Source organism: Syngnathus leptorhynchus, chromosome 5, assembly GCF_054491065.1.
Source record: "Syngnathus leptorhynchus isolate UIUO chromosome 5, UIUO_Slep, whole genome shotgun sequence".
NCBI classification, from domain to species: domain Eukaryota; kingdom Metazoa; phylum Chordata; class Actinopteri; order Syngnathiformes; family Syngnathidae; genus Syngnathus; species Syngnathus leptorhynchus.
Genome location: NC_141199.1, coordinates 11,886,554 through 11,895,227, shown reverse-complemented (window position 1 = coordinate 11,895,227; position 8,674 = coordinate 11,886,554).

Genomic DNA, 8,674 nt, shown 5'->3' with positions numbered 1-8,674 from the left:
GACTCTTACCGCAGCCTCCCCAGCCTCTTTGCAAGCCATTAACTCAGAGATTAAGTAACCCCCCGTTTGCAGACTGCCACACTTGTGCAACTGGAATTTTTAGCATTTGGGTTTGCACTGGTTGGGAATTTGCATACATTTTGTGATAAAGATCGAAATCCTGCTTATTCACTCATACTGGAAACGCATTCCTCTGCATCTTTTACAAAATGAAAGTATCTTCTGGAAGAGTGGCTCCAATTTTCTGTGGTACATGTACTTATTAGATTACAACTGTGAAGATCTTATATCTTATCCGCTCTTCAGTGAGTGTCATTCGTGCTCCCGACCGAGGCCAGTAATGTAATTGGCGTTTCTGTTTAATGGCATGCTGGGCCGTAAAATTGTCTGTAAACAACGTCATGTTTTTTTGTCAGAAGTAAATAAATTGGATTGCCTTGGAAATGAGTGCACATTTTTATACACACTCCAAGTTGTATTCACCAGGTTATTTTTTAGCGGCCTCTAGCAAATACAGTTTGTAAGGTTTAAAGTCACAGAAACAGCACAATAGGTCAATTAACTTGTGAGTAGAGTGAGAGATGAACAGCCAGAAGCTTTATTAGAATTGGATATCATGAGTATGAAAAAAGCTCTTCTGACTTTGGGTCTACATTACTGAAGTCGTAATTTTTGTACAGCTGAAAAAATGCTCACTGTATTTTGTTTATTTTGAAGGGTTTTAAGTTCCAGTCGAGTAGGGTAATTTCTTTATGACATTGACAGAAGAGGAAATAACAAGGTGAATGATGTTTTTTCGTTACTCATGATTTGTCCCGATTCAATCTTCACAATGATTATGCACAATCTACACAGTCAACAATGTAGGTCGTTGCCGTTATTTATAACAGTGGGGAAACTCATGTCGTATTGAGTTTGCAGGATTTCCCCAGCGACATTTCAGGAAGGAGCCAGACCAATTCTTTAACAGATGAATCTGTAACACTGTGATGCATGACACATATTTTGCCCCCCCCCCCCACAGACAAAGTGTTGACTTTGCAACAGCCAGACCGGGAAAGAAATATTGCAGGAGGAAGAACATGGCTTGAAAATAGATTGCTTAATGCGAGGCAGTGCGGTCTGTAAATGTTTTTTTTTTTTTTTAACAGGCACGATTGTGGCGGGATATTTGCATATATTGTAAATACGCGTAGATTGTATTATTTTGTTGCACAAATAGACCCTAGGGTTGTCATTGTCAGTTTCATATTTTACAATGGCAATTTGGTCAAGGTCACTGGCGTAGCTGGGGGGGGAGGACAGGGGCACTAATCCACATGCCCCCTGAAATAGGCTTGGACTCCCAGGTCCCAGGCCAGATAATTGCCGAAGTTGTATTTTACAATCGATTTTTTTCTACATGATATGTTCATCAGTGTTTTATGAAGATTTTGGGGGGTTTTGGGTATGTTTTTTTTTGTCAACAACCCTGAGATATCCTTGGCCACCTCATGCTTTCAACCGCTACCCCCCCCCCCCCCCCCCCCATTTTAGATGTGCCAGTGGTCAAGTTATGGTAAAGGCCTTATAGCAGGAGTGTCAAATTCAATTTCTCAAATCAGGCCACATCATACTTATGATTTCTCTCTGAGGACTATGACCGTGAACCCACATGCAGCACGAGTGCCTCATACTATCACACATACACAACAAATTGATGTATAACTACAAATTAGCTTTGAAGCTAGTAAATAAATGTTTGTCCAATTGTATTCTTTTTCAATTAATTTTGAAAGTCGATCTGGTAACAAAAAATGCCCTGCAATAATGTGTTTCCACTAAAAGGAGTAGGCAAGTTCTTATTTTATTCCAGCAACGGTGTCATCTTAATAAAATCCTTTAAATTGAGCTAATCCATATCAATGAGAGTGGATGAACTGAATTTTATGAATGAATGGATAAAACAGCAGTGGGACACGAGCAAGTGCATTTTTAACAGGTGGCGAGTTGTTGAGGCTTCCGCAGGGTGGCAGTTGGTGTCACAGGTGCTGCTTGCGCTACACATCACTCAGCTTTAGAGAGCATCATTGGCCAAGCTGGCGGTGGAGTGCCAGTCTGTCAAGGTGCATTACTCTTTTCACCATGTGTCACATCCCCCAAATTTAGCCCAGCATGCCCCCTGGACTTGCACGCAAAAAAAAAAAAAAAAAGGAAACAACTCCGCTCTCACACTGCCTCAACTCTTGCTTCCTTTCGTCATTGCTCTCCTCTACTAGCAAGCACCTCACCTTCCACTCTCCCTTTTCCCACATTTTATCAGTCTTTCGTCGTCTCTCATTCTCACGCTCTAATGCTGCCCTGACACAGACAGATCCCATTAACCCTACCTGTGATTTGTCCTTAACTTTGACAAGCAGGGGCAATGTGCAAAATGTTGTTTTTTTTTGGCCTTATCCAAATTCAAATTCAATGTCACCGAACAATTTTTCCCTTTTCTCCTGTTTTGTGACAGGCCCCGGTAACAATTCATGAATGAAGTAAATTACCCCTGTCAAATAAAATGACTGACTGACAGTGATATTCTCCAAGGGCACATGGCGGATATATTTTTATTTTTCTCGCTCTTGTTCTTTTTGGGCATTTTCTTGAAACCAGACGCTCTTGTTGCAATTCAGTGTTGCGATTAAAGAACCTTGTCATAGATTTTGCAAAATAAAGTGAAGAGTGTTAGTAGGCTTAATGGATTGGGGAAGGCTTTGCGTGCAAGCTTGCAGGCGAACATCATCTGCTCTGTCTACTTTCAAATGTGACACGTGTTTTCAATCATTTTGAAAAGTGAGTATGTTTGAAACGTAAAGCAGCTTATAAATAACAATAATCAATGTTTACCATTGATACACTATCTCAATAAATGTCTTATTTGATGTTCAGGCTCCAGGGTATCTGTTTCCAATTTCAACAAAAGCCATAGTGCTGATGCATCGTAAAACATTTGAAAATAGGCAACTCTCTTAAGGGGTTGAAAATAACACCTGCACATTGATATGCTTTAGGGTGGCTATAATTAATTACACACACCTTTTTTTTTCTACCTCTTTTTCCATTTCCCTTTCTGTTTCTCACCTTGCAATGATAAATAATCTATCTTTAACTCGGTTTGCCCCATCAGCATATTCCCAGTGTGGCCCGGAGGCAAGTCAGTGGAGAGGCCGGAAAGATGTCGAGAGAGAGAGAGAGAGAGGGAGCGAACGAGAGAGCGAGAGAGAGAGAGAGAGAGAGAGAGAGAGAGAGAGAGAGAGAGAGAGAGAGAGAGAGAGAGAGAGATGAGCCAACCATTGCAGATCAGGAGAGTAAAGGTGACTTGCAAGGTGGAAAACCGAGATCAAACAGAGAAGCATATGCGCAAAAAATGAAATGCTTGAGAATGAGATGGAGAGATATGCGTGAAAGCGAGATAAAGAGGCACAGAGATAAATTAACAATGCCTGAGAAATCGACAGGAGTGAGAATAGACTTCCGCATTGTGGGTGAATGTCAGAACGATCCGAATAGCAAGAAATCAAATCTTTGAACCGGTCGTTAAATGCCATCATCTTTTCATATTACCATCCCAGCAATCAAATAGCAACAAAAGCGTCAAATGAGTTATGAGTGGAGAATGTAAGGAGGCATCGAGTCAGCAGTGATTGCAGGGAAGTGTGCAGTCAGCGCCCTGTGGCACCATGTCATGCTGTGCTTAATGAGGTAACAGGCCAGGCAATTAGTTCCTGATATGACATTATCACTCACCAATAAGTGAACACATCATTAACTACAAGATCCTTCCAAAAGCCCTTTTTTTTTTTTTTTAATCTTGCCTTGTCTTCCATGTAAACAACATACAATGGGCTAGACACCCCAAAGGTTATACTGTATAAATTAAGTGTGATGCCTCATGCTCGGAGTGTGTCTGTCAAACACGTTTAATTGTTGCGCAGCTTAGATTTCCTGTACCCGGAGGAATGAATACAATTTGGTGAATGTTTTCATAATCTGGCTAGAGACTTTTACCTATGCGCTCTTTGTGCTTTTCCATTCACCTCTCCACTGCTCCATGCTCAGCCACGCCCACTTGAATATTTAAACTGCTTACTTCGGCGCACAAGTTTCAAATCATCAATCGGCCGGTAGTATTTAGGCTCCTCCTATTGACTCCTGCTTTAGATAGAATTATAATTTCCAACTCTGTCTGCCTGACATTCCCGCTTCGTCGTTTTCCTGACGATCGCCTCAGCCTTCCTAACTTGGCCCATCTTGCTTTCTGTTTGCTGCTCTCTGTTTAAAAAAATATATATATACTATAAATGTCTGTACTGTGCCACACTGCCTCCAGCCAATCCTTTCCAAATATCAAAGCTGATTTTCCCTCCAAGTCAATAATTTCAAAGTAGACACTCCAATAGGAGCTGACTGCTGCACGAAATGCGACACATTTGTGCTAGTTTTTATGGGGAAGATTGAAGCGTTTCCACTCTTGAAAAAAGTGCGAAATAAGAACTTGGTTTGTATGCACTAAGCACATTTGGGCATGACTGCATTTTGATTGCACAGAGCAGTAGCTTTACCCCCTTGGAAAAGTCGCTCAAGAGAAGGAGGAAAGATTGTATAATGAGGGGAAAAATAAAAATATAATAAGTATCAAGCTTAAAAATCACAACAAATTCAATTGGTTAGAAACTGTATTTGCACTGCGCTCATGTATCCTTTTTTTTTTATAACCATTCCAACAAAGATTTGTGCTACAGTGTCAAGTAGAGACATTGCCACACTGTGACAAAAGAACTCTCAAACATTTGGATCACTTTTGTTCGAGGTATCTACAGATAATTACCCTTGCTTCTAAATTCGCCATTGATGAAGTACAGCCGATATTATTGATTGAAGCCTAACAATTCGGACCGTGTTCTAATAATGGACACTGTCTCCACAGTGACATCAGAGTGTTTGTTTGACAAGTTGGCATTCAATAAAGAGTGGAGAAATCAATAGGTAATTGCCCATGGGGGGGGGGGGGGGGGGCTAAGCCCTTCTCTGGCCTTGGCTGGGCTTGGTATGTATCAACATCAAGCATTGTTACATGGACTTTAGGCTTTAGTGGAATCTACATTTTGAAGCTGTTAGTTCATTAACCTTCTGAACCTTGGACATTTCTCCTCACTGTTTTGCTGCAGTGGCTTAACTCACCACTCACCCCTTATGGTCACCAATACATTACCTCTATCTGCTTGTTGACACCATGTCAGTTACGATTAGCATCTCATAGGGCCAAAATTTGGCGGCTGCAATAGTAAGCCCAGTGCCTGTTTCATGCACTGTTGTCCAATTCCACCATGACCTTGCACTGCAAAGGCCAGAAAGATATATATTTTTTAATGTCTACCTTTTCCACCCTCTTGATTCAAATAGCACCGTCGGTAAGTACAACTCGTTCTCGTATCAAGCACAGCACCAGGAAGTTAAATGCAAGAACATTGCATTTGGAAAGACGGTAGACACGCTGCATTGATGCCAATGTTTGCAACTAAATGGCTGTATTTGGACATCATTTCAAAGATGTTACAATCTGTTTCTACAAAGACTACACAAATGTAGCAATAGGCTAAATCGTTAGGACATTCAAACCAAATTGAAATAGAATATACTGTAAATACCTCTCAAGACACACTCCCCCCACCCCTCGGTCCACTTAAATGATCACTGCCCTTTCTGTACAACAGGCCAGCAGCATCTCTATTTATCAGGATAATCACCTTTAATATATAATCCACAGGTTAGCTGAGGCTTTGCATACACACCTTGTTTATCATCCCAGTCAAACAAGGAGGAAATAAATATATTTTCTTTGCTCCTGTTTAAGAAGGTAAGACTGCAAAGTTGCTGTATTCATGAATGATAGTCAAGTGTCATCTTGTTTTGCTTTGGGATGCTCAATAATTTAACGCAGCAGGAATCGGCTATGGTTCATTTGTGAGTGTGTTACAGAGCATGTTTTTTCCCAACACACTAATGACACTGACAGATATTTCTCTGCTTAATTAAATGACTTTTTTTTTCGTTCCTCAATCCAACATGGCCACACCTCAAAAGGGTTTTGTTTTGGTCTTGTGTTTCTTCCCTGTTGCTCTCGACAACATCACTTAATTCAAATCCGACTCCACCGCTCCATTTTAAAACCGATCTGAGGAAAATGTTCTTTAAATTACAAAGTCAAGGATGGATGTGTGATGGTGAGGAAAAGGTCGAATTATCCCCAACCCCCTTATCAGTGTCAATGCTGATGAAGACAATCTCATTTTAGAGCCTTGACACAAAATCAGTGGTGGTGAGTAAGCTGGGGTTGCTAAGAGGAAGCAGTAGAGAGATGTTCAAATCGGTGAAGGTAAAATGGAGTACCACAACCAATTGCATTACTATCAGCTGCTTCTGTATTAGGCATTGGCTGGTTGCGTCCTCTGGAATAGATTGTTTCCAGACAGGAGGATACAAAGAGATGTCAAGCCTTACCTCAACTGAACCCAATTTAGTCAATAAACATTCCAAATGAACTCGACTGATTTTGGGCTTTCTGCCTAGATAAGAAGGTGTTGTATTTATCGACAATTAGGTTCATTAGGGGAAAATGAAACTATCCGAGGTTGAAGTTGTGTGTATGTATCTGTGCATTATCGCCAAATGTCATAGAAATACAGCTTGATGTTAATTATGTTAGATCAACAATGAGATAATTCTCTCCGGTGGCTCTTGTGAAATATATTTCGACCATCTCCAATTAGATTCTAACCTCCAACACTCCACTCAGGCCCTTCAAGCAGCCTCTTCTATTTTTTTTTTATTCCCCAGGCCAATCCACGTGAGTCCCAATTTCAATGTTTCAATTAGCGTGATTGGGATATAAAATTGTGTGTGACCGCTCCATGATTGACAGCAATTGACCACTTAGAGAGGAGAGTTGCAGGCACACAGTGTCACTCAACACTTTGTGTTGTGTTTGATGAGTCGGAGTGTGTTTGTTTACCCTGATGGGATTTGCACTCAAGTGATGACAACGAGAGCAATTATTTGGGCAAACAATAAGAGATCACAAAAATTCCAAATATTGTTTTGCCCAGATGTGTTCAGAAAAATGCTTGTAAAGTTTGGTTTGGTTTATTGCAAAGTTGCAACTGTAAGAAACATAAACTCTGGCCCAAAAAATTATTCTAAGGATACTAAGCAGTGTATGATTTTTTTTTTTACCTATTCTTGATATTTCATATTCAACTCTAGCTTTAAATATGAATCCATTTACATTGTTTTGGTGTACCGATTGTTGTCGCCAATGAATGTTGAAGGTCACAAGTAACATTACATGAGAGGCTCTCCCGACTTTAATGGCAAGGACAGGAACATCACCCTCCCCCTTTACAGTTTAACATGCTTGCAGCGTGTTGCAATCAGCATGCACGCTGATTGCATGGAAGCGTGACAGACAGGCAATCACTACTCAGTCATGGCACGTTGTAACCCACTGGGAGTTGGCAATGCCGTTCGTTTGGCACATGAAGCGGTCGGGTGTAATTCGGAAGACTGGCTGATCTTCGTGTCTCTTCCTATTAGGGCTCACGCGTAGGCAGCGGGCCGAGCGGTAGCCGCTGGAGCAGATCATGGCTATCTTGTCTTTGCGTCGGTTCTGTGGCATGTGCGCTGGTGGATTGAAGCGTTTATGCAAATATTGTATCTACATAAAACGTGGTCCTTCATCATCAGGCCATGGAATCACAGAGGTCCATGACAGAACATTAATCTGCCCCACTAACAGTCAAGCATGAGTGTCTACTCTACGCTTCTACAAGTCCCCCCCCACACACACTTTTTCAATCTTCCTCCCTGTCTTGCTTCCCTGTCTTCCAAATTGCATAGCATTCTCCATCGCAACCCATCTGTAAGCCCCATCCCAGTTCTTGAATCATTCGACTCGCCCCCTATTCTTTTTTTCATTGCTTATATGTGATTGTATTGCATTGCACAACATTTCATTATGTAGCCTGTTACCTTAAGGTGTTTGAATTTCATCTGTGTCTGACTCCTGCTCTCCTCCTACTTTTTAGTATTCTCAAACTCAAGTATTGTACTACACAGGAACAAAAACGAAAGGGGTCACTTTAAGGAGACAAGTAAAATAACTTCAAAGTTGTCAGTTCCACTTAATTTTCAATATAATTTAAGCTTTGCTCAGTGGTTGCCTCAGAAAGTGCAACGCTTTTGCTCTGTAGGGGCTAAGCTACGGCACAATGCTTCAACTAAGGGAATAGTGTACAGAAATAGAGAAGTTAGAAGCGGTTGGTGGGTAGATGCCGGTTTACTTTTGAGCACTACCAATGCACCCTTGAACACAACTTTGGGTGTGCTCGGCAGTGGCTGCCGCCGACATCAATCCCTCCCTTGATGGCTGCATTCATGCAGATCAAGCTTTGTGTTTATATGCATGAAAAAACTAATGAAATAGAATTTTCCCTTGTGAGACAATTAAAGAACTTATTAGTGCTGGTATTATGAGCTCTTGTATATTGTTATGCGTGATGATAATTCAAATTCTGGTTTTGTGTGACTTCCTAGGCATTATTTTCACTTCAAATATTGGTTGATTGATTATATGTGCAACATGATTAATTGG